The 26,657-nt window shown below is 44.1% G+C and overlaps 1 protein-coding gene and 1 pseudogene across 3 annotated transcripts in view; both read right to left on the bottom strand.

Moving 5' to 3' along the window:
• Window positions 1–26,657, bottom strand: part of PDE10A (phosphodiesterase 10A) — a 685,830-nt gene that overhangs the window by 619,643 nt on the left and 39,530 nt on the right. The gene's annotated exons all lie outside the window — the stretch shown is intronic.
• Window positions 7,995–19,663, bottom strand: LOC116533457 (annotated as a pseudogene). Its single transcript, XR_004261302.1, has 3 exons — window positions 19,513–19,663; window positions 19,036–19,235; window positions 7,995–11,437 (listed from the first exon to the last, which is right to left on the bottom strand). The product of XR_004261302.1 is annotated as a putative transcriptional regulator encoded by LINC00473 (transcript).

The following is a 26,657-nucleotide window of genomic DNA, read 5'->3' as shown; positions in this document are numbered from 1 at the left end:
TGATGGATGCAGCAAAGCACCATGGCACATGTATAACTATGCAACAAACCTGCACGTTCTGCACCTGTACCCCAGAACTTAATGTATAATAATAAAAACAAAAAAGCGAGACCTCCTGCATGAGCGTTGTTGGGAAGACAGAACTCACCGCCAGGCACACAATAGCATTCACCAAGAAATGAATTCAGTGCACAGCCTCACTCGTGGCCTAGAGGAAGGCGTTCAGTAAACCGTGAATGAGGTGGTTGGTGTAGAAAACAAAAGAACTAAAACGAGATGCTCGCAAAGCACGCAGGTGTCCTCAAGTGCGGTCAGTTCAAGGATGCTGTGGGAAGTGACTGGACATGGAGAAGGATCATGCACGGGGCCGAGCCTTTTCCCTCCTTAGATGTGTTTGTTTGCTTCTGAGGAAGGCAGAGTGGATACCTATGCAGGGAATATTATTTCTCTTGCCCTGGCGTTCTGGACATGTTCCGCACTTGGAATAGAATGATGCGACGTTGCTGCGAAGGCTGTCAGAATCACTGTGGCAACTCAGGTTGAGCCAGGCTGCCCACAGGACCGGAGTGAGCACTGTGTGGGGCTGGATGCTGTGACACCCCCCTACCCCTGCAGCTAGCAGCCCCCTCTGTGCAGAGCCTTCGGTGCTCCTGGGAAGTCATGAAGTCGAAAACATATTTTCTTAGAAGGATCCATTCCTACCAGACTTGGATAAACAGACCCAACTTCACCACCCCGGGCAACATCCCCATGCATGACTGCATTCACGCAGGAAAATCTGACCCAGCCCGTGGCATGGGCCCCACAGATGCCGGTCACCTAGCACTGGGCTGGGTCAGAGCTGCCGTCGCCCAGGTGGGAAGAGTGTGCTCCCTAATGACCAGGCACACATCACTCTAGGCATGAGGGTGGCAGGTGGGGAGGTTCACAGACCCCTGAGCCACTGGTTAAATGGAGAAAATGGTTTATTTTCTATGTTCACCAGGAAGCCTAGAGGGTTACACGGAGGAAGAGAATTCATTGCCCTCTTCACCTCCATGGAGCTGCCAAGGACGCCAGCAGGGGGCTTCGTGAAGAAAAGGGACAAGTGACCCAAAAGAAGAGAGAGGGTGTGGGGGCCGCCCAGCGAGCAGGAAGCACACACTGGCATTTCCTTCCTCTGCATGCCGTCTTTGGGTCTATGGACATGACCAGCTGGATCAGAGAAGAAAACAGAGAAATAAGGAGAGAACATTAACAATGTGTTGTTTCCCTGCTGAATTCACAGTCCACAGAGTCGCCCCGAGTTTCACAAGTCAGACGTTTTCCGTAAGTTTTATTTTCTTCCAAAGATGCTGAAGGTCTGCTTTCATCAATATTCCAATAAGCCCATGATGTGCACGCCTTCCCAAATGCCGCTGATGAAAGCGCTGGCTGTGCATGGAAGCACGTGGCAGAAAGAAACAGATTTCTGTTCTTTCGTAAAGCAACTTACTTGCATTCAGAACATTTCAAGTGAAAAAATCCTAAGCACTTTAATTGCCCATGATAACAGGGCGAGGCTGTGAGGGCTGGAGCTACCGGAAAGCCTCCTGGCTCACAGACACACAGAGAGCACCTCACTGTGGCTCTTGGCAGGATCAGGAGTTTCAGCCTGGCATAGCCTGGGACATGGGAAGCCACCGTGGTGCTGATGAAGCTGAGGCAACCACAGGGAGAACCAGCCAGCCCCATGAACAGTGAGACAGCGCCGAGCACTGGCAATGCCTTTTAGGAGCCATCCCGTGCCCCTGTGCCTCTGCAATACCAGATGAGGACCTCACGCCTTTCCAATATGACTTGATTGTAGAAAATAATTGGTCCATCTCCTCTTCCATCCACTTTCTCACTGTGGTCTCCTTCCATCCTTTAGGCCTCCTCTCAAGCGTAGCCACCTCAGGGATCTTTTTGCCACCTTGGCTAGGGACGCAGCTCGGACCAGGCACTCGTGAGCGCCTTGTTCTGTTCCTCGGCTGCACTCATCGTTATCTGACATCCTATTTATTCACGTGCCTCTTCAGTGTCACCGCATCTGTCTAGAATAGTAACTGGCATATAGTAGGTGTTCGACACATATTTACTGAAAAACAAAAAGGAAGAAAAGGAGCTACATGCTGCCCCAGAGTGAACGGGCCCTGGGGTCTGTGCTTGTTTGCACGTGTGTCCTGCACTCACACTTCGTTCCACAAAGGATTCGGGCAGAAATAATTCTGTGATTTGTCATAACATTTTATTGAGTGCCTATTATCTGCAGCTGTGAACATGAAAGAAGGTGGGAACTAGTCAAGGTGTGTAAGGTTTCAAACTGTTTTTCTATGTGCACTAGCTCCTTGCAACCTTAAAGAGTCGTCGCTGACATCTGCATTCCTTGTCTCACACCTCCGGGAGAAGGCAAGGGTCTATGCAGAAAAGGTCACACGTAAAAAGGCTCTACTGTAAAGAAACAAAATAAAATCGACAAAGACCCAGCTCTCCTAGGAGCTGCTTCTCCAACAGTCACTTCTCCTCCTTTCAAAGCGTGGCCGTGGTCCAGTGTGGGGGCACTCCTCCTGCATCCAGAGGAAAAACCTCCCGGAGATTGTTGAGAACAAAGAATGAGAGAGAATGGAGAGCGACCTGGGCCACCAGGAGGCCACACCCTGTGGCTCTCATCACTGGCAGGTGGTAGTTGTCAGGAAGGTCAGAGTCCCCTCCTGAGGCACAGCACAGCCTTGGCAAGTGTAACTGAACAGTCGCAACAGTCACAAAAGCAGAGAGCATCAAGCTAGTGCTGGTCACTGGAAATGGAGCCCCACACAGGGAACCATAAACTGCCCGGTGAAGTCGTTCTCAAAGCATCATTTAGTCTAAGTTCACATCTTCCTGCCCTCTGTCTTTGGTGGAGTCATGATAAATACCAGCCTAGGAATGGCACCGCATCAAGTCTTGAGGTTAATAAGGCTTTTTAACTTTGTTAAGTTTTTTTATCTGTGTTGTTAAAAGTTGGAACAGAATAATAGTGTGGACAGCCAAAGGTTTTGATGTGTGGGAGCTGGATTTTTTTTTTTTTTGAGACAGAGCCTCGCCCTCTTTGTGCAGGCTGAAGTGTAATGGTGCAATCTCGTCTCACTGCAACCTCTGCCTCCTGAGTTCAAGCAATTCTTCTGCCTCAGCCTCCCAAGTAGCTGCGATTACAGGCAGGTGCCACCAGGCCTAGCTAATGTTTATATTTTTAGTAGACATGGGGTTTCAGCACGTTGGTCAAACTGGTCTCGAACTCCTGACCTCAAGTTATCCACTTCCCCCAACTTCCCAAATTTCTGGGATTATAGGTGTGAGCCACCACACCAGCCTAATTTTTGTATTTTTAGTGGAGATGGGGTTTCACCATGTTGGTCAGGTTGATCTCCAACTCCTGGCCTCAAGTGATACACCTGCTCAGCCTTCCAAAGTTCTGGGACTTTACATGTAAGCCACCATGCCTGGCCTGAGCTGGACTTTTTGAGGGAGAACTGGTTTTGAGTTTTCAAGGGGTTTAGTCTCTAAAGACTCAGGACATTGGTGCAAGAGCAGGTGGATGGCGGGTTTTCCACCTCCAGGCATTCCCCTCCCACGACCCCTCCAAGGAGACCAGACAGAGTTCACCCAGGACTAGGGCAGAGGCAGGACCAGAGAGGAGAGACAGAGCCAGGCAGCCATTGGCTCCTGAAAGAGGCCTCTCCCCTAGGCTGAGTCCTGGTCTGGGGAGATGACAGACCCCTCCCCAGGTTTGAGAATCTGAGGACATTAGGAGTTTTCTTTGGGGAGCACTCAGGGAGGAGCAAGTCTGGCAGTAAAGTCCCCTCTACCTGTGTGGTTGGGCAGCGAAGGAAGGAACAATGTCCTTACGGGGTGTCCAGACATAAGAAGACCTGCAACAGTCCTGGCACTGTCTGCGGGCACGAGGCCAGGAAGAGAAGGTGAAAGATCACAGTCTCCAGAGAGGGAAGAGAACTGGCTGAGAAAAGGCTGATGGAGAAACTAAAACCTGCTTCTCTTTTTAAGCACCTTGCCTGGTAGCTAGCATAACATGTACCCATTCATTAATAAATTTGGATATTACCAGGAAATTCTAGTGTTTCTCATTCTAGACCTCTGGAGGACAAAGGAACTCAAGTCAGTCAATCTTCTATATTATGTCCTAAAAAACATATGCCCACTTCTAGGGAAAAAATATAATTTATAAAAAAGCATCACTTCTCATTTTTTGTAAACATTTATATAAATTCACATAAAAAGCAGAGACCTGAAAATTCATTTTAAAATATACATAATTAAAGGCACACCCCCCGAGGAACCTCTCTCTGGTGAAAGAATTGTCAGCAGAATGCTTCTGGGTTTTTACAGCCCAAACTTCATAGAATATACAGATCTTTCAGTACAGGATTTTTAGGCTAGCATTTGTATAGGAAGAAAATTTATACACAACAAAAATATAACAGAACATTCCAGAATAAGGAAGCATACAGGAGACATCTCAGGCTACCTTCCAACTGTGGCCGGGAGAAGGTCAGAGCCAAGATAGCGGCTTTGAGGGGCACCCTGGGGCCAGCCACAGGCACAGCACAGCACGAGCGGTTTGTGAACATAATCTTTGGGACACAAGCACAGCTCCAGTTTGCAATTTTTCATTTTGAAACATCAATCGCCTCCTTTTTTTTGGGACGAAGTCTCGCTTCGATGCCCAGGCTGGAGTGCAGTGGCGCCATTTGGCTTGCTGCAGCCTCCGCTTCCAGGTTCAAGCAATTCTCCTGCCTCAGCCTCTGAGTGGCTGAGATTACAGGGACTCACCACCATGCCTGGCTGATCTTTTTTTTTTTGGACTTTTAGTAGAGACGATGTTTCATCACTTTGGCCAGGCTGACCTCCAGCTCCTTATCTCAAGTGTTCTGCCCACCTCGGCCTCCCAAAGTGCTGGGATTGCAGGTGTGAGCCACCATGCCTGGCCTCAATCACCTCTTTCGAGATTTCTCATCACCTTATTCCTCGGGGATCTTTAGCAGCACGAAAATGGCAGGGTCTTGCCTTGAGTTTGAATTTGATATTTTGCCTGAAATTTTGGCTTCGTCTTTCAACTTGCCTATACTACCATCAATTTCCAACTAGTGGCAAAAAAAGAACTCTCTGGGTCCAACTTTCTTTATTTCCCTCAGCACTGTTTTAAAAATTAATTTTGCATTTATTATATCTTGCTTTACTGCAGGCACTTCTAAACTACCATCAACAAGTGGTTGCTGGAAGAAGACTTAACTGAAAGCAAAGAAAGCATACTCTACCCAGTATCCTGCTTCCCTGGATACTTACCCAGCTCTTAGGAGAGCGAAATTTTCATCTGTGGCTTTTGTTCCACCCCACTGCTCTCTGCCATGTCCTGGATGGGCTCTCAGTGTGGTTTATTGTTCAAAATCAAAAAGGAGGATAAAACAAGACTACTACTAATATCTTGCTTTGGGTTAGAAATGTCAAGTCTGAGAAACATTTTCATACACATTGTCACATTTAGACTCACATTTAGTGTCAACTGCAAGGTTGACGGGAATGGTACTATCATTTCCATTACTATCATTTCCATTATTAGTGTAAAAACACATATTCAAGCATGTTAAACAATAGCAAACGTGGGGCTCAAAAAGATTCCTATGTGTTGGGCACTGCTTCCATGAAGTTACAAAGAACGTAGTTATCAGACATAGTTCCTCCCCTCAAGAAGTTCACAGTCTAGTGCTGGGTACAGATTTGTAAACCAGTAAGTGTAATCAGTATGGAAAGAGCCCACCAGATACATAGGAGGTTGCACAGGAAAAGGCACAGCAATCTCTACCAGCAAGAGAGGACTGTGGAGGACCTTATAAGAGAGATCATCTTTGGGTTCTTTGAAGAATGAGAAGACTCTAAGTAGTGTAGGGAAGACAGAGGTAGGAAGAAGTTATTCCAAGGAAGAAAACGTATGTGCAAAGGCACAGGATAAGATAATCAAAGAACTGAAAGCCTGTGCACAGGAGATGGCACTGGATGACAAAGGGCACAGAGGACTTTGTCATAGCAAGTGGCAAGCCACTAAAGGATTTAACCAGAGGAAAGACAGGATCAGGTTTGAATTCAAAAACATTTTGGCCTTAGAGAGGAGGATAGATTTCTAAGGAAAAGGGAGATTGTGGGCAAAATCCAGGCAAGAAATGATTCTGGACTAAAGCTAAGGCAGGGATAGCAGGAATGGAGGAGAGGGGGTATGGTTGAGAGACCTTTCACTGGGAGAACAGAAGTAGGGCTCATGTGCTGGAAACTTAATTTCCAATGCAGTAGTGTTGAGAGGTAGAATCTGTAAGAGGTGAGGAGGTCCTGAGCACTCTACCCCTGTCAATGGATTAATGCCATTATATCAGGAGTGTGTTAGTGATTTTGGAAGAAAGTCCTGAGAAAAAGGATGAATTTGGCTCCCTTGATGTCTCTTTTGGGCTCTTGTTATGTGACGCCTTCCACCAAGGCATGACATAGCAAGAAGTTTCTCACAAGATACAGCCCCTTGCTCTTGCTCTTGGACTTCCCAGCCTCCAGAACTGTGAGCCAAATAATTTCTGTTGTTGATAAATTACTAAGTCTATGGTATTTTGTTACAGCAGCACAAAACAAAGACAGCTGTCATTTGGATACAGATGATGCATGTAAGGAAGAACTCTGGATGGATTCCAGGTTTTAAACTCATCAAGGTTGTATGACGGTAATAACTTTAATAACGAGGGAAAGAAGCAGATGGGTCAGGGAGTGGGGAAGAGCATAAGTCAGAAAAAGGAGGCAGCATGTTGGGTTTTGAGCAGTCCTTGTGCACGGAGCCTTTGAGGCATTCACGCAGAACTGGTGACATTTGAGCTGGAGATGTGAAATCCATTTTACTGATGCCAGAGGGAGGAATGTGATGAACCATGGAGAGAATGTGGTGTGAGAGGTAACAGAAAGGGAAGGATGTGGATATCACCCTTATTTAAGATGGGCATAAAAAAAAAGCAAGATAATAAATGCACAGAGGGAGAGAGAACAGGACAAAAGGAATCCAAGGAAGATTTTTGGGAAGGAAGAAGAAGAAAGGACAGATGATCATGAGGGTCAAATGCCACACCCATGTGTTAGACAACAAGATCCGGCACCAGAGGAGAGCTGTGTCTGTTGTGTGTTGAGGGGAGCTGCCAGGCAGGGTGGTGGGACTAGGAAAGATTCACAAAGAGAATCTTCCCGTGAAAAGAAAGGAACGAGAGATGTGATTGCAGCCCAGGAAGATGGTGCCTCTTAAAGTTTAATGTAGGAGCAAGATTTCACCATGTTGGCAGATGAAGGGCAGTCAATGATGACGGAGAATGGTTAGAGACTGACTGGGGAGCCTCACTGTTCCCCAGTATCCTTCTTTTCAACCCAATAGCGTGAATCATTGCTACTCTTCTCAGGTATCTTCCATCGTCCTTCTGAGAAAGGCATTTGTGCTTTGGAAGGAACGTGCAGGTGGAATAAGACCCCTGCTGTGATCAGAGAGATGGTTTGCTTAGGGCTACCTGCAGCTTACATTGTTGGGAACTTGTTTGTACAAATTTTGGAAGACCGTTTGCTTGCACTGAGACAAAGTTTCTCTGTGTAGTTCAGCGGTGACCATGACAAACTCTGGAAGACCATTTGCTTGCACTTAGACAACGTTCTTCCTCTATATAGTTTAGGGGTGACCATGGCAATTGTTTTGCCCCATAAGAGGCAGTTCTGCTTGCATGCTACATAGCATCCCAGAGGTCTTAGACACCCCTTGCGGCCTGGAGGAAAGCCGAGCCTTGTAACCCGCTGGGCTAGGCCAGCAGGCTCCACATGCCGTTGCCACATGTCTAATCCTGAATATGCAAGGGTCCAGGTGGCACCTACTTGAGACTAAATAAGACTTTTGTTTCCTTTCCCCCTCCCCAAACATGCAGATTTTAACTCTCTTCTTTTATTTAGCTTCTATTAATTCTCAGAGTAACTTTTCTCCTAAGTCGGTGAATGGTGGGATTTTCACATTCTCTTAAAACAACTTTGCATTGGAATTCAGTCTCATATTGCATCCAAAATAAACTTACATATTTTAAAAAGCAACCTGTTCTTAATAGAACCTTTCTTACTTTTATGTCACTGAATATTTTTACAACTTATAACAGAAATATTTATTGGAAGAGCGGGTACATGTCTTGACATCTTTACAGGCCAGACAGTGCTTGGCGCATAGTAGGGCTGAACAAATATTTGTTGAATGAATGAAGAGTCAACAGAATAAATTAACAGTGAACATTCTGTCCACCAGAGAAAAATAGGCTGAGAAAGAGCTGTTGTCAGTTGCACAAAACCTGTCAAAAGAGCAAATCACATACACATACACACACACACACACACACACACACACACACACACACACACATACACACACAATCCAGTTCTATAAACAGGATACAATTAAGGACCTACAAACTGGTCTTCTAATAAGAGCTAACCAAACTAGTCTTGTTCATTTCAGACATTCTTATCTGTCAAAGCCTAAATTCAGAGCTCTACAAAACGGTTCCTTCTGTATGAAGCCTGATAATAAATGTTTTTTAAAAATCCAGACATCAGCACAGACCCCACACCACAGGAGGGTCCTCTGTCAATCTCTCCCTCTTCCTCTCTCTCTCTACAAAGACTTCAGAAGTCAAAAGCTGGACTGTCAATATCTAAAGTCTAAATATATTGTATTTTATCTCCCCAACAAGCCAAACATCTTTGCAAACAGAGCAATGAACTTTGGCATTCTCGAAGCACAACTGTGAACACAGCAGTAGCCCAAGGTAAAACAACCTTGTGAAACCAGGTCACCAGCAGAGCAGCTTGTGGGCGACCAGAGAGGCTCTGTCACCCGAAGCAAACACTGCTTCATGGAGCTGTAGTGTGGAGTCCATTGACCATTGTGAGCATCTCCGAACAAGTTGTGTAAATATGGTTGTCTCCAACTAGAATAAAGGCAACATCCACTCATATCTCCGGTTGTTTTCATTAAAATGGCTGTTCTGTTTATAACTTATCCATGTTATACATGCAATTTTAAATGAAATAATGCAATAAAACTGGAATTTGGCAGGAATGTTACTAATCTTGGATGAGTTTCAGCTGAGGGCACCTGGGCCCCGCTGCTCACTGGACAACAGGGCCCTTATCCTTGGGATACCAGTCAGGTCCCCATGTGAACCTCAGAAAACCCACCCGGGCTTCCTTCAGTGAGGGGGCCTGGACTGATGTCTTCTAGAACACTGGGCCCTGGCTTCTTGTCAAGTGCTTACTCAAGAAATAGATTTAAAGAAGTCCTGGAGTGTTCAGTCTAGCGAGCAAAACAACATCAAAAATAAAACAAAAATAAACAAAACAACACACACACACGCGCACACACACACACACACACACACACACCCTACATATAATCAAGTTGATTATCTGACTATGTGTGTGGAAGGGAAGGTTAAATGAAATTGGAGATAATAAAATTCTGTTTGGAGACGAGAAATACAATTCTATTTGGAGAAATAAAATCTTTAGTAAATTGGACATATGTGCAACAATATTTATTGCAGCACTGTTTATAGCATCCAAAAACTGTAAATAACATAAGTGCCCATCAATAGGAGAGTGGCTGAATAAAATATGGTGTCGCTACACTTCTACCCCTCAGAATATTATGTAACCAGCACAAAGAATTAATTAGAATATACCAGTTGACTTAGTAAGATTTCTAGGAAGTGCTATTTGGTTGAGCCAAGATGCAGGAACCATGTATAACATCCTTCTTTTGGAAGACAAGCCATAACCCAAAAGCTATGTATACATCCATGTATACAAGTATCCCTTTCTCTCCAAAACCTCTTGTTCTTGAGTTCAGATAGCAAGTTCAGACGGTGAAATTGTACATGACCAGGGGCACCTGCATGTGTGCCTCTATGTAGTTGTATCTATATCTGTAAATCAGTAAGCAGCTATGCAACCTCACATTGTTACATTTGTTAAAATGTTTGCATCTATACATGTAATAAATTTCTAGATACAATATTATAAAGGGAGAAATGAAATGGCTGAACTGCTTTAAATTTTTTTGGACTTTTAAATTCTTTTTTACATTTTGTTTCAATAGTTTAATTTTATTTCAGTGTTTTTTGGTTACATGGATAAGTTCTTTAGTGATTTCTGAGATTCTGGTGCACCTGTCACCCTGCTTTAAATGAATGTGACTTGACTTCTTCTGGCATTTGTATTCCTGCAAAATAAGCAGTATCTGCATGTCGTTTGTCAGAAGAGTGTTTGACCCGTGGCACAGATTGCATTGTCCTCCGAAAACTCATCAGAAGGAGATGCAGGAAAGGAAAGGATCTTGCTGGAGGTGCAGTCACTTTTTTACGCTTCCACATCTCCTAGCCCACAGGACTGGCTTTGTGACCTGAGGCTGCCTGACTCCAGAACCCTTTTGGCTACTCACAGGAGCCTCCCAAAATCCTTGTTCTTGTTTCTGCCATAAGATTGCTGTGGAGAATCCCACAGAACCGCGCTCCAGCAATGGAAGCCTGCTTTGTAGCTGAACACGTTGATTTCTCCAATTACCATCCAACCCAAGTTCTTGGGCAGCAAAAGAGGTCATAGGACTCTCAGCTCTCCACAGTCCCACATCTGTGTGAGGGGGGCAAAGGGTAAACCTGACACCATGGCAATGACTAAGCCTTTAAACTGGAGCATCCCCAAAACTGAGCACATGAGCCTTGCTTGTTTTATTACTCCAGAATTTTTACGAGGTGTCTGCTTTGCATTCAGAATAAAGATTCTTTCAGCAATATGTTTTAGTGTCTTTAGTACATTTCCAGGCTATAGCACCTAGACTCGAATTTGTATTAAACTGAATCTTTGCAGACAGACTTGGCCCAAATAACGTGGAAAAAGGAGCACTGTATTAAAATACATGAGTGGAAACTAATCAAGGGCGCATACAGGCACAGGCAGCCACCTGCCAACAACCAGGCTGAGCATAAAGTAAATTCAAAGAACATCAACGAAGGTGGTTTCATATTTGAAGCTGGAACCTCCTAGAAACAACAGCCCTGCTTCTGAGACATGCCCTCTCGGAAAGTTCCCGCCAGGCTCTGGCGCGTTTTTTCACTGTGATGCATCTCTGGTGCAGCCCGGCGCTCTGCTGGCTGCGCTTCTGTTCACACTGGCAGCGTTGGTGCACGGGGGCGTGCAGTCGTGGCGCTCACGTCCTCATTTCCTCGGCTGCCTGGAACCCACAGAATACTCCTTTCTGGGGGGTGCTTCCTCTTTCCTGGGAGCCTTCTGGCCTGTGCCTGCTTGTGAATTCTCCAGGGCCCGTGCCTACCTGCCCCTTCTACCCTCAGCTGGCAGTCCCATTTTTAAAAGGTCTTGAATAAAGTGAAATGTGATTAGTTGTGGGAAATGAACCAATAATATGCATAATTAAGCAGCCTTTATCACTGATGGAATCTGGAAATAAAGGTAAATTTTCTCCAACTTTTTATGCTGTAATAGCCATGTTTCTATGAGAAACACTGGTAGAACTGAAATTATTTCATCTCCATAGTGCCTTTAGAAGAAACATAACCCACCATCAACTTCAGGACTGCTGCACGCACACTTCAACATTTCTTGGTATAGGGCACAGTAGGGGAGGGCAGTACAGAGAGACAGTTAAGAGCTCAGACTCTGAAGTCTGTCTGGAATTTGGGCCCACATCTCACATGCAATACTCTGACCTTACGCAAGTTACTGAAGCTTCTAGGTTCCATTTCTTTGCATAAATGGGTATAGTAACATTTACACACCCCATAGGGTTGTTGAAAAGATTAAATGAGATGATACCAGTAAAATACTTAGAACAAGACTTAGCAGATGGGAGCTCTTCATAATTCATTAATACTATATCCAAAGGAAAAAAAAATTGACTTGGGCCTTTCTGAAATCAATAAAAATCTGTTTCTGTGGCTGTTAAGGCCTTGTCTTCAAGAGGTAGAACTCTCTGTCTAAATCAGACGGACTCCAGTCACTTGAAAATGCTCCCTGCCTCTTGGCCCACCTGACATCATTTGGTTATTTGTCTCCACCTAAACCTCATGTTGAATTTTAACCTGCAATGTTGGAGGTGTGGCCTGGTGGGCATGTTGGGATCATGGATGTGGGTCCCTCTTGGCTCAGCACTGTCTTCCAAATAGAGTTCTCATGAGATCTGGTCATTTAAAAGTGTGTAACACTTCCCTCCACCACTCTGTCTTGCTCCTGGTTTTACCATGTGATGTGCCTGCTCCTCCTTTGCCTTCTGCCATGATTGTAAGCTGCCTGAGGCCTCCCTAAAAACTGAACAGATGCCAGCACCATGCTTCCTATATGGCATGCAGAACTGTGAGTCCATTAAACCTCTTTTCTGTATATATTTCCCAGTCTCAAATGTCTCTTTATAGCAATGCAAGAATAGCCTAATGCACCACCTTTCACCCTCAGGGCCATCCCCGTCTCCCACCATTTCACGCCTTCTTTAAGAGCAGACCCAAATATCCCCCAGCACCAAGGTCTTCCCTGGGGACTCCAGGTGCAGAAGCCACTTGGGATGCACCTGGCCTCAGTCATTGTTCCTCTCCATATGGCCATCATCTCACAAGGCCATCGGGACAGTGACTCCTGGACACAACTCTGACCCTCATGCATGATTGGCAAGCATCTTCAAAACATGCACATTTGGGGTTTTCTCATAAAAGCTTTGTTCAGTAAATGTCTGCTACTGCCTCATTTATTGAATATTCCAGCTAGGGCTGCCAACAGCCACGCTGTAGTATACCATATGTGTGCTGGGGTGGAAGGGGAATTAAAGATGTCAGTTTATGAGTATATATATTTATTATACATATTTGAATATATGTATTTTTAAATATATTTATTTAATTTGTGAAGGTTGTGTGTATACATATGTGTATATGTGTGTGTATACATGTATACACAAACATGCGCGCGCGCGCACACACACACACACACACACACACACACTCCTTCACAAAATAGTCTCCCTGAAGTTTCTTATCATTCCCTGTTTTGTTTCTGCCTTGAAAATAGTTACTAAGGATGTTGATAATTTGTGACACTTCATCTTTAGTGCCTCTTTGCACCCACAGAAGGAGACCATCGAGGGAGATGTGTTCAGTGTGTGGCTACCTGTGCTGGCTGCCACCCACTATGGACAGTGGGCCCTGCCGTGTGTGCCTGCCTGGGCTCACGGCTCTGCCCCTGCTCTCAGGCCTCTACTCACTTGCCCTTGCCTTTTCTGTTCCCAGTTTCAGCTCATTCCATTCAAGTCCCACTGGACTTCTTGGGAAAAGTACTGCTAATTTGGATCATTTATTAGGAACTACTATATACCAACCTGCATAGAGTGCTTTAACCTCCACAGTGTGCTAGTAGGTATTTGTGACAAGGCTTTCCAGGAGGAAAAGCCTGATTTATGATGTTTGCCAATTTCCAGGGAGTAACTACAGCCCATTCTGCTATAACACATCTTCTGAAAATGAGGATTTGTTCCACTGTGATTGGTAAATTAGCGAACACTTTGAGTGTCATGTCAGCGTCGATTTGCTCAGGCATCATTTTCTTGTTCAGAAGCCAGGTAAATGTTGTAGGAAGGATAAATCTCACACACATGCATTTCATCAGGACAAGGGGCCACACCCACCCACACCTGCTGACACTACTCTCTCTAGGGTTTTAGGGTTTTGCCTACACACTGGAGAACTGATACTGTAACTCAGTCTGCGTCCAAAGGCCTGAGAACCAGAGAGCTGGTGGTATAAAAATCTAAAGTCTGAGGTCAAAGGCCTGAGAACCTGGGAGGTCACTGGCATAAGTACAGAGTCCAAAGGTCTGAGAACCTGGAGAACCTGGTGTTTCAGGGCCAGAGAAGATGAATGTCTGAGATGATACAAAGAGAGTGAATTCACCCTTCCTCCACCCTTTCATTCTATTGGAGACTTAAGTGAGTCAGGTGATGCCTGCCATGTTGGTGAGAAAAGCTCTTCTTTACTCAGTGTTTAGATTCAAATGTTAACCTCTTCTGGAAATGTCCTTGCAGACCCTTCCAGAAATAGTGATTTGCCAGCGATCTGGGCACCACCTAACCCAGTCAAGATGACACCTAAAATTGTACATCACACGCTCCTCCTCGCAGTTCAAAACAACACGAGTGACGACCCTCCCTGCCACCAACCTGGCTGCACAGCTCTGTGTCTCTTCCATATTAGTCTGTTCTTACACTGCTCATAAAGACATACCCAAGACTGGGTAATTGATAAAGGAAATAGGTTTAATTGACTCACAGTTCAGCATGGCTGGGGAGGCCTCAGGAAACTTACAATCATGGCAAAAGGGGAAGCAAACACCTCCTTCTTCACATGGCAGCAGCAAGGAGAAGTGCTGAACAAAAATGGGAAAAAGCCCCTCTTAAGACCATCAGAGCTTATGAGAACTCACTCACTATCGGGAGAACAGCCTGAGGGTAACCAGCTCCATGACTCAATTACCTCCCACCAGGTCCCTCCTAGGACACATGGGGATTATGGGAACTACAATACCAGATGAGATTTGGGTGGAGACACAGCCAAACCCTATCACCTTCTCTTTAATTTCTCCTCCTGAATCTCAGCTACTTTGTATTTTTCCTTCAATTTTCTGTTCTTTTTCTCTTGGAAACTCTTTGGTTCTCTTCCTCTTGCAGACAGGGAGGTGGGCACGGTGGGCCCCCAGGCATGGGGCACTCACTCCTACAAGCAAACTCCAGGTCTTCCTCAAGGTGATCTTTTCAAAGTGACGTCTTTATTGTAGTATTTATGGATTTCTTAATCAGTTGACATGTATAACTATGTGTGCTACCATTTTTATCGGGTTACTCACCTTTTATTTTTTGATACTAATAAAGTTTTTGAATGTTGTGTCCTTAACCCCATTTTCCTATAGGCTCTACAGTCTTTAATGTAGAAATACATACATTACATTATAAGTTCTGCTATGATGTAGCAGAACTTATAATGTACTTATAATGAATTTATAATAAACTGCCCATGGTATGCTGGGGCCCACTCATGCTCACACACTCTTCCTTGAAAGAGCTGGTTGGATTCCCAGCTCTGTGTTTAGTGATGTCATACAAATACTGCAGTAAATATGTCACTTTGCAAAGAAGAATTTTGAAAAAAAAAACAAAAAACCTTCTATATTTAAAGAAGCTAATGTCCTTTAATGAAAAGTCTGAGTGAGGTGAAAATCTTCCAGTCTGTGCTCAGAAGACAGGGCTTCAGTTTCTTCTATTTTGCCAGTTGGTATAACCTTGAGTGTGACAATGACCTTGAATGTGGGAGCCAACTCATGTTGGCGCCCGACCCCCACCTCCTGGTGTTCACTCCTTCCACATTGCACAAGGGGTTTGGCCTGTGTGACCAACAGAATGCAGCAGAAGTGAGAGGGTGTCACTTTGAGACCAGGTTCTAAAGACACTGCAGCTTCTGACTTGGTTGCTTCTTTGTTCCTTGGGCCACCGGCTTTGGGGAGGGCCAGCCTCCACATTAAGCAGGCCTCCTGACAATAGCCATGTGCCATGGGCCACCTTAGAAGCAGTTCCTCCAGTCCCAGTAAAACCTGAGGTGATGTAACTACAGCAAGCATCTGGATAGGAATCTCATAAAAGACCCTGAGACACGGCCACGCAGCTAAGCCACTCCTGACTTCCTAACCCTCAGAAACTGTGAGAAACAATATATGCTTGTTTTTTTAACTCAGTAAATTTAGGGGTGATTCCTTGCTGTGACCTACATCTTTGTGTCCCCCCCTCACTCCAATTTGTATGCTGAAATCCTAAACTCCAAGGTGATAGTATTCAGAGGTGGGACCTTTTGGGGGGGTAACTAGATCATGAGAGTGTAGCCTTCATGAATGGGATTAGTGCCCTTATAAAATAAAATCCATTGAGCTTGTTTGCCCGTTCCACCACATGAAAACACAGTGGGGAGGTGCCATCTACAAACCAGGAAGAGGACCTGCCAGCACTTTGGTCTTGGACTTCCCAGCCTCCAGGACTGTGAGAAATTAGTTTTTGTTGTTTATGGTATTTGACTGTAGCAGGCTGACTAGACTAAGACATTTGCTATGGAGCAGTGGATAACTAATAGAGTCACTAAGCCATTGAATTCTCTATATACATATGACAAACAGGCTCAATAATGGTTGCTCTGTCTACTTCATAGAGAAACAATTAAACCAAGTGGGGAACTGTGTGTGATTCCATTCTAGCAACTGTGAAAATGCCCTGCCGCAGTAATGTGCTATTATTACATTTAAAGATATTGTTTAGTTGATTGTTTCCTTTGCTGTGCAGAAGCTCTTTAGTTTGATGTAATCCCATTTATTATTTTTGCTTTTGTTGCCTGTGCTTTTGGGGGTCATAACAACAAAAAATAACCATTGCCTACACCAAAGTCACACAGCCTTTCCCCTACGTTGGTCATAGGTTAGGAAGATTCAATTAGACAGGAGGAATAAGCTAAAGAGAGCTCTTGTAAAACATAGTGATTACAGTTAATAAGAATATATTGTCTTCTTTAAAAACGCTAAGAGAGTAGATTTTAAGTGTCCCCACCACAAAATGACAACTCTGTGAGGATATGCATATGTTAATTAGCTTGATTTAACCATTCCACAATGTATACATATTTCAACATATCACATTGCACATGATAAATGTATACAACTACCTGTTTTATTTAAAGGCTATTTAAAAACTAATAAATATATCCTTCAGGCCTTACTACATGATCCTCACTTGAGCAGAAATTTAATAATTAAAATACCATGTCTCTACCATCCAGAAATTAGCACAGTAAACACATTATTGACTATAACTCATACATTTTCTCTCTATACATACACACGCACACCTAAAATGAAATTATCTTTTGCACATAATTTTAATAACCACTTTTTTTTTCAGTTAATAAGCTCCAGGTTTCCATTTCAATGAATCTTCATCTTATCTAATACCTAGTCCATGTTCAAATTTGCTCAGTTGCTCCAAACAGTGTCTTTAGCTGGCTTAAGTATTCGGGATCCAGTCAAGGGCCATTCATTGTACCGTGTTGCCTTTTTTAGGTTGCTTCTAATCTGCCACATCGACATGCAGTTATTGATAAAGACTATACTTCATTGTCTGGGCATGTCTGGATATTTTCTCGTGGAGTCATTTTGTTTTATCCTCTATCTCCCATATTTCCTGTAAGCTGAAAGTCAGATCTAAAGGTTTGATACATTCTATTTAGGCATATGGGGTTAGACTACATCTTAAGCGATGCTGTGTGCATAAAGCTGGGTTGATCCACCATTGCTGATGCTAACGTTGACAGTGGGTTAAGAGATTAAACATATGATCCTTCCATTGTACGGCTACTTTTCCTCCTTTACAACAATGTCCAGATCTGCATTAACTATGCATCCAATGTTGATTTTCTAATTCTATCATTTATTCTGTATTATTGATGACCTTTTTTTTCTTTTAAAATACAGCTTCCTCTCATCAACTCCGCTACTGCATTATCCCAAATGCGTTCATATTGGCAGAGAAGGTAACCATGATTGCCCTTCAGTGTCAAATTTTTAATGTAATGAGTTGATTTGGTAGCCGTCTCAAGTTGTGGTATAAAAGTATTTCCCTAGATTTTGCTTTGTGAATTTCATTATGGACTCATGTATTTTCATTCATTCAATGTGCATTAATATGCTATAATCACTGCTATTTTTGATGTTGAAATTGTCATACTTTTGGTCAATGGGAAGGGGCTTCTCTTTACATAATCATATTAGTTTTTGACAGCCTTCTTGCTTCCTGACACAGCAAGACATCACTTACCCCAGAATCATCCATCTCACCAATTAAGTATGGCCTTCTGAAAGCATAGCATTAGGTAATGTCCTATCAAACAGACTGGAAAGGCATGAGTTTCTACTTTATTTTCAGAATACTATATGTAAATTATAGAGAACAGGAGAAAACTTTGCCAAATCAAAACTACACTGAATCTTGACAATTGACTTCTCTTATACAAAGAATTTTGTGTGTGTGTGTGTGTGTGTGTGTGTGTGTGTATAAAACTCAAAATAACTCATCTGAAGATGAATAAAGTGATCATCTTTAGTTATCTCTTGAGTTTCAACATATATATACGCACAACATATGTATGTGTGTATATACATATATACACAACATATATATATGTTGTGTGTATATATACACAATATATATACAACATATATATATATATATATACACGCACACACACATATATATAGTGTATGTGTGTGTTAATAGACAAGAGATATCTAAATTGCAAAAGCATCTTCTACTTAATAAAAACCAAAATAAGACCTTGAGACCTGAACTAAGAGTTTTATTATCAAGTGCGGGTGGAGAGACCTCAGGATAGGTAGCGAACGTTCCCAGCAACAGGAGAAGAAAGTATAAGTCTCTGTCAATGGAGAACGAGAGGAGTACCCCACCAGGAGAAGGGGTTTCCGTTCTCCCTTCCTGGGGAGGGGTTCTACCTGTCAGTGGGGGGTGTGGCTGGGATCGAGGCAGAATTGAGTCAGAGAGCAGAGGAGCTTCCACCTGCTTCCTAACGGGAAGGCTCTGGGAGGAGGCCTTCTGGAGTGCTCTGCACCAAGGTGATGTTCGACCTCCAAGGAGAAACGACAGTGTGGCTTCAGGCAGAATGCTTTCCCGTGTTTCAGGCAATGGAAGTTCCCGCGTGCATCTGCTGAAGAAGGTGGCTGAGAGCTGAGGCCACCAAGGGACCATCAAAGTGAGACACAAGGTGACCTCAGAGCCAAGATTGCTGGTGGTGGACAGTGTAAGCCAGGGGCCAGGTGGGGGACTTGCTTGAATCTTACATGAATGCAAGGGGGGACAAAGCCAGCTGCAGAGGGGACTTCTGCCTTGGCTATGCCCTGGAGCGTGACTAAGCTGGCCTCATGGCAGTGGTTGCAGGGAGGACTTAGGCCTTGGCCCAGAGTCCAGTGACAGCCTCGGTGACGTGTGGTCCCTGCCCCCGACTCCTGGAAGCCATCACATCTGTCTTGCCACCAGACACCTACTTTGGAAGAAGGAGCAAAGAGGAAACGGCCCTAGTAAATAATCTGAGTTTTGAGTTGATGGATTCAGAAATTCAATTTTTCAAAAAGGGATAGTTTCAATCCAGAAAAGATTGTTGCCTTTACCTGAGAAAAATGTTATTTTTGCTGCCACCATCAATGGGAATATAGACTCCATGGCAAGATGAAATCAGTTAAACATCATAAATAGGGCATATCGGTCGCACCCACCCATCTGAGATGAGTTATCTCTTAAACCCACCTAGCACACAGTACAATGCAATTCACGATACTTGTTATTACAACTATTCCCTGGTTCCTCAACTCTCTCGAGTCTCGGTACACCCGCTGGAGGAGGTGCCCGTGGCAGGTGCCCTGTAAGGGGTCGGCAGCACGGCTCAAACAGCAAAACACGCTGGTGCAACATGTCGGACGATGACCGGGGAGACCACCGCAGACCATATGAAATGCGGCCTCCCACTGATCATCCCCCAGACGAAGAACAACTCGAAAATAAAAGCATAGGAGATCTCTTTAGAAGAGCTCTATTTGTATCACAAACATGCGATGCATTCATTATGAGCTACAGGTGACATCATGAGGTGTCTCAAAAACATGCAGGAGACATAGTAAATAAAAGTATTTTTCCATGTTTTATCATCAGTGTCCAGAAATTCATCAGAAAGTGGAAAAATAACTCATCCGAAGATGAATAAAGTGATCATCTTTAGTTATCTCTTGAGTTTCAACATCATTCCAGCTAATTTTGTTGTTGACCGGAAGTAAAAATGAGAAAATCAAAAACTAAAATTTTATGTAATTATAGTAAGATCTAAAACATGAGGAGGAACAAGAATGTTGATGCAAGAGGCATCTTGAAAAAATAATTATGATTTTGCATGTGTTTAGTCCAGGCTCTTGCTTTTCCTTTGTCCTGATTAAGCTGGCTGCCTTATCATTGTTAGGTTTTCTTCCTTAGAAGATGAAGTCAGACTTCTTGAAAATATGGCCTATTTCTTTTATATATTTTAATGTCTATGATAAAATGGGAATATATCCTGAGACCTGAATAGGAAAGCCCAAGAATACTACAATCTTAATCCTTCCAGCATACACAAAACTACAGTCTTTGTTAAATGTTTTAACAGGCTTTTATGGCTTGACAGCTATAAGTTTTTTATCCAACACAATTCACTCACAGTAACATGGTCTAGAGCAGCATTTAGCATTTTCTATTTGCACACTGAGAGCTTCTGGAATTTTTGGCTTCTGATTGCTATCAAAAGAATGATTGATGAGCTTGCTTCCGTGGAACCCCACGTAAGGCATGAGAGTGATGCACCTGTTCCCTAGGAAGGACACCGGGCGAGAGCTCTCTCCTTAGAACCTTCTTCTCTTGCACACAGAGTGCTTTCTGCAGGTGGCCGTTCATGGAAGGCTTCCAATATCTGTGCAGACCAGGTCCACTCAGATGCAGGAGGCAGCCTTCCAGTCAGGAGGATAGCAGCCAGCCCAGGAGTGGGTACCCATGGATTACGAGGAGCAATTTAACTTACAGCAGCTTCAGCTGAGCCTTGGAAGTCTAAAGCACTAAAAAAGTGGAGACCTGCTTAGGGGATGGTGTGTATCCTGAGCTGGCTGAATCCCCGGACATGAACCAGGGCTACACATAAACAAAAGTCATGTGAAAAGTTAATAAACTAATGCAAAACTGGGGTACAATTTGGGAGATCTGATCTCTCACCCTGATTTAGTAAAGAATATGTGTCCTCTTCAGAAAGTTCCTGATTTCTTCGGACATTATTCTCTCCTACATGGTATGCAATGATAAAAATGTGGTTATCTTTGTTCTTATATATCATATCAATTTACGGCATGTTTAAGCTCTGGAAGTCAGTTTGTGGGATTGGCAAAGGCCGTGGAGGTCTTCCTCATGGTTGGAATAAGCCACGGTTTAGCTATGTCAGCTGGGGAGGATCTGCAAAACTACCTCTGAACAGATACAAAGTCAAACTAGATTCGCCAGTTCTGTAAAGTGACAAGTTAGATGGCAGTCAGCACACATGCTCACACGTGAGTATATTAAACATCCCCAACACTGTTTCAGCCTTCTTCTTGAAGATTACCTGTGCATACTTTTGTTCATGTTGAGCCTCACAGAACTTCAATTCAGGTTGATCTGCTCTGTCAAGCTTTGTTTTGCCCAACCTGAGGTCCCATTCTGGGGTACTTTCTGGTCTCTTGGCTAAGGGCCGTCCTCTCTACGTCCAGCATCCTTCAGCTGAATTGCCACAGGTCCTGGGTTGATTTCTCTGCCAACAGTCAATTGCCCCTCCCACTGGTCCTGACGCGGAGCTACATCCAGCTTCTCTGCGCCACTCACTGTGCAGGGTCACCTTCCAACGGGACCCTCGTGTGCAAGGTCATCTTCCCTCATCCAACCTGCCCTTCTCGCTCGGTCTCCTAACACCGAGTCCCCCATTAGATGAGTCTCTCCCTGTTCGCCAGCGCTGTCCTCCACCTGCCGTTCCTTCTGGTTTAATTTTCTAGTCGCGTCTCCCACCGCCCAGGTGCAGCACGTCCTCTCCATGCCAGTGGTGACCTGGCTGTTCCAGTACATGGTCCTTCCTCCATTTATTCATTCAACAAGCTTTTACGGGGGCCCCACAAAGGGCCCGGCACTGTTCTAGCTGAAAACCAGCCAAAACTCTTCAGCTGGCCTTTACCATACACTTGCTCTAATCATGTATAATGAATAGTTGACATTTATCACGAATTTACTATGCCAGGAGAGGTAAGTGCTTTCCAATACGTGCGTCTCATTCTCGCAATAGCCTGCTGAAATAGGTGCTGTTATTCTCCTCAAGTCCTCATGTGAAGTAACGAGGCACAGACAGTAAATGACTTTCCCAGGCTGTGCATCTAATATGTGCGCAGCTGGGATTCAACCTTAGCATTCTGGCTCCAGAGCGCTTCTCAGCTGGCAAGCTGACAGGCAGCCACCAACAGCCCCCATGGCCTCTGCCAGAAACCACGCCGGGGGTTCCATTCCTTCACCTGTGCCTACCCTCACTCCCCAACTTCAGTAGAGCCCGCATCTCTCACGGAGCATAATTCTAAGGAAACCATGCTTACATTACATGTTGCCTTGGTTAGATTTTGCCGGAATCAGGTGTTTGAACCCTGGTAATGAGTGGAAACAGCAACGGGAATTTATGTTGTATTATGGTCCGTGGGAAAAACACCGGGGAATGACACCGTTCCTTAGTTTTACACACACACACACACACACACACACACACACACATACACTTGCAGCATCAGGTCTAAAGCGTGCAGACTCTATTAGGCTTGATTCTTCAATATGGCTCCTGAAATGCAAATTTCAACATTTACTTTCCTTCTTTTAAGAAATGGGAAAAGCCTAAGAAATCTGGGAGAGGCAGGAAACCACACCCGTTCAACTCTCCGCCTGGGCAGAGAGGGCTCTGCCTGGGGATGGAAGGCGCAGCTGCCTGACTAGCCTGGCCTCACCGCCCAGAATGCGCCACAGCCTCCAGCCTCCAGCCTCCGGGGCTCATGTGAGCTTAATTGTCCTTCACACTGGGCTCTGTCACTTTGCTAACTCAATCTTTCACAGGTATTTCCTCAGCCACTTATTATTTTTATAAGAGAGAGGGAAAAAAGGCCACACTGCATTCCTAACCAAAAGTAGCTGTGGATTTTCCATCCTCTCATGACTGCGAAACCGCCCAGAGGCCTCCCTCAGGTCCTCCCCAAAAATTATGTTTCAAGTCCAGCATTAGAGGAAATTCTGAAATGAAGCAAGGCGACTCGTGAAATGAAAATCCGTGTTGGAGCTTGCTGCCAAGCCCCCTTTCTGTGCCAACTGAAGCTTGCTAATAATCTTTTCCGCATCAGAGTTTGTGCTTAGGTCTTGCTCTGTGTTCGGGCCCTCACTGCCTCTGTTCTTAGAGGTACTTTCCAGCCATCTCGGAAATAGCACTCCCTTCCTGTCCCTTCCAATATTTGAGGGGTGAAATATTGTCTTCTAAAATAATAATATTTATTACTGAAAGAAATAAAAGAAGAAGTATGGGGGCTGTTTAACAATTCTTTTAAAAATATAGCCGGGGATAGTGGCTCACCCCTGTAATCCCAGCACTTTGGGAGGCTGAGGCAGGCAGATCACTTGAGGTCATGAGTTCGATACTAGCCCGGCCAACATGGCGAAACCCCGTCTCTACTAAAAATACAAACATTAGCCAGATGTGGTGACGCACGCATATCATCCCGGCTACTCGGGAGGCTGAGGCAGGAGAATCGCTTGAACCCCGGAAGCAGAGGTTGCAGTGAGACGAGATCGCACAAGACTTCGTCTCAAAAAAAAAAAAAAAGAAAAGAATTAATAGATTTCTATTTTTTAGAGTAGCTTCATGTTTACAGAAAATTGAGCAGAGAATACAGAATCCTCCCATCCCTGGGGTCCTCTGCTGCCTGCGTCGTGCCCTGGCGTGACACATCTGTGACAGGTGATGCGCCAATACTGACCGCTGTTGTTTACTAAAGTCCATAGCTTACATCAGGGTTGGCTCCTTGTGTTGTATAGTTCTGCAGGCCTTGCCCAGTCCATAGTGACATGTATCCACCATTTGGGTAACATACAAGATGGTTGCCTTGTCCTCAAATTCCCCCATGCTCCATCCATTCATCGCTCCATCCCCCGAGCCCCTGACAACCGCTGATCTTTTTAATGTCTCTATAGTTTTATCTTTCGCAGAAACCCACATAGCTGGAATCATGGACTTTTCAGACTGCTTCTTTCACTCAGTAATGTGTATTTGGGGTACTTTCCTGTCTTTTCCTGATGACGGCTCATTTCTTTGTAATGCTGGATAATATTCCACTGTGTGGAACGACCAAAGTTTGTTTATCCATTCACCTACCCAAGGTCATCTGGTTGCTTTCAGTTTGGAGTAATTATAAATAAAGCTGCTATAAACATTATTTTGCAAATTTTTATATGGAAAGAAATTTTTAACAATTTTTAAAATCAAAATATTATAGTAGATGGTGCTTCTGACATTACTACTCTTGTGATATATTGATATTGCTAAGATTAGGTTGTCAGACCTGAACATAAATGTGGTGGTCGCTAGTAACTGATGCATGTTTGAAAGATCACACACACTCACATGGGCACGTGGTTTGGTTCCAGACATGCAGAGTTTAAAATCTACCTACTGGTAGGCAGCCCTCAGCTTCCTAAAGTCCATCAGTTAGGAACGCTAAACCCAAGTGACAGAGCCGAAGACAGGGTTAGGGTTTCTTTTGCTAAGATTAACATGATGGGACGGAAGCAGCTGCCCGCATTGCCATCCAAGGCACAGGGTCACCCCATCCTCCCTCTCCACCAACCATGCCGTCTCCAGCTTCATCCTGGCTGTGTCTCAGTTGCAAGGCGGGTACAGCAGCAGGCAGGCCAAGCAGCTTTCCGGAAACTTCCACGCAGCCTTGGCTTTCTAGTTCACTAGCTGGGCCCTGCCCCATGGCCACTTCCCTATGTAGGGGAGGCTGGAAAGGCCAGTATTTCTTTCTTCAAAGTTCATGAGCAGAGACAAGAATGGGAGAAGGTCAGGAAGAAGGGTTGATGGATAAGCTAAAGCAACAGGCTTTGTTATTGCAGATAATAAACATCAATAAGCAAAAAATTCAACAAACTCAACGTAGCTCCAGCCTGGCCCACCCCAACCTGCCTTACAACTCATAACGATCTCCTCACTGCCCAGGGTGGGACTCGGTCACTAAGGACTCTGAGACCGGTCGCCGTTTCTGTGACAGCTCCCTAGATGCCATCACGGCCTCCACACCGCCGCTGTGCCACATGCGCAGGAGAGAGCCCCAGAGGCCTTGCACGCATAAGGCTACAAGCCCCATGTTCGGCCAGTCGTCTGAGGGTCAAGGTCGGGCTCTGTGTGTAGGATTGGAGGTGCAGGGAGAATAGAGGAGGCAAAGTTCATTTTAATGCATCTCTCTTTTATTTTCCACTCCATTATTCAATGTAACCCTCATTATCTCTCACTTGGATCTTTGCAATAACGTTCAAACTGTCTCCTCTGCAGTCTCCCCTTATTCAGTGTTTCTCCCACAATTTCCAGATGAGCCTCCCTGAAATGTGAAAGTGACTGATCCCTTACTTGCTCACAAACCTTTGTCCCCTCCCCTCGAGCCACCATGTAAAGCCCAACACAGGAGCTTAGCATCTACCTCCACCATCCACCTGTTACCATTCCGCTGTCCCCACTACCTGTAATCTTCGTACAATACCCACCATTTCAATGAAGGAAACACACAAAGCCAGACACTAATCCACGTTAGAAAGTCTTCAGATGGGACACATGCTGAAGTCTTTTAAATGTAGGCACAAAAGTTATTTCTTTGTATTTTAGAAATTATCGACAAGAAAAAAACAGCTATGCAAGACCAGAGAATTTAAAGAACCTACCTTCTGGTAATGTGTTAACTGGTAGTGCAAACAGCTACCATGACAAAAGAAAAGTGAAAAGCTGCCAATACCTGCAGCTATGTTTTCGAAGTGTAACATAACTACCAAGGTAAAATAACATGAAACATAAAAATACACATTTGATTCCTATAAAAATTTCTAAAGCTATACAGGAGATGCATATTGTAGGTGACATTGATGCCTCTACTGTCACATCTGTAAAATGGACACATTTTGTAAACTGCCTGAACAGAAGTCTGGGAGATAGATGGAAAATTGTCAAGGGTCCTTTCAACTTTAAAATGTCTGATACTAGTAGATTTTTTTAAAATAAAACAGTGTTTTACATGAATTGGTAAAATTCATGTCATAATAGTAGTATCTTATTTTCAGCAATTTCGGCTTAACTCGTGACTAACCTACATTATGCAAACCTGGAGTCTGGAGGGCAGGGCACCCTATTAGCAGGAGAAATAACCCAAATACTATGATTTATTTCTCCACTTTTTTGAAGAGTTCAACAGAAGGAATCATGCCTGTGGCAATTTCTCTCCATCCCATTGACTCTTTTCTAAAACCCTATTTAGGTGACTTGGTATTTTGTGGTTTCTTACAGCTTAATTCTTCCAAGTGGGTCTAACCATGTTTAATTTACTAGTATCTGTAAAAACTGAACAAGAATGATGAAAGGACATAAGAAAAGCAAGTGAATACAGAAATCCATCATGGTGGACTGGCAAACTACTCATGCGCAGTGTCTAGGTCTTCCTTTAATTTCTGTGAACAAGGAAAGTTATTCTTCAAGCAAGTGTGAGAAATACTCAAGTCTTTTTAGTTAAACTTGTGACAAGATTTACCAGATCCTACCTTTTCCTATGGTTCTCAGTGTAAAAGTGTAACTGTACACAAGGAACCA

The sequence above is a fragment of the Sapajus apella genome, unplaced genomic scaffold (assembly GCF_009761245.1).
Source record: "Sapajus apella isolate SASKATOON/1434 unplaced genomic scaffold, GSC_monkey_1.0 scaffold82, whole genome shotgun sequence".
Taxonomy (NCBI): domain Eukaryota; kingdom Metazoa; phylum Chordata; class Mammalia; order Primates; family Cebidae; genus Sapajus; species Sapajus apella.
This window is presented reverse-complemented; position numbering and strand designations above follow the sequence as displayed.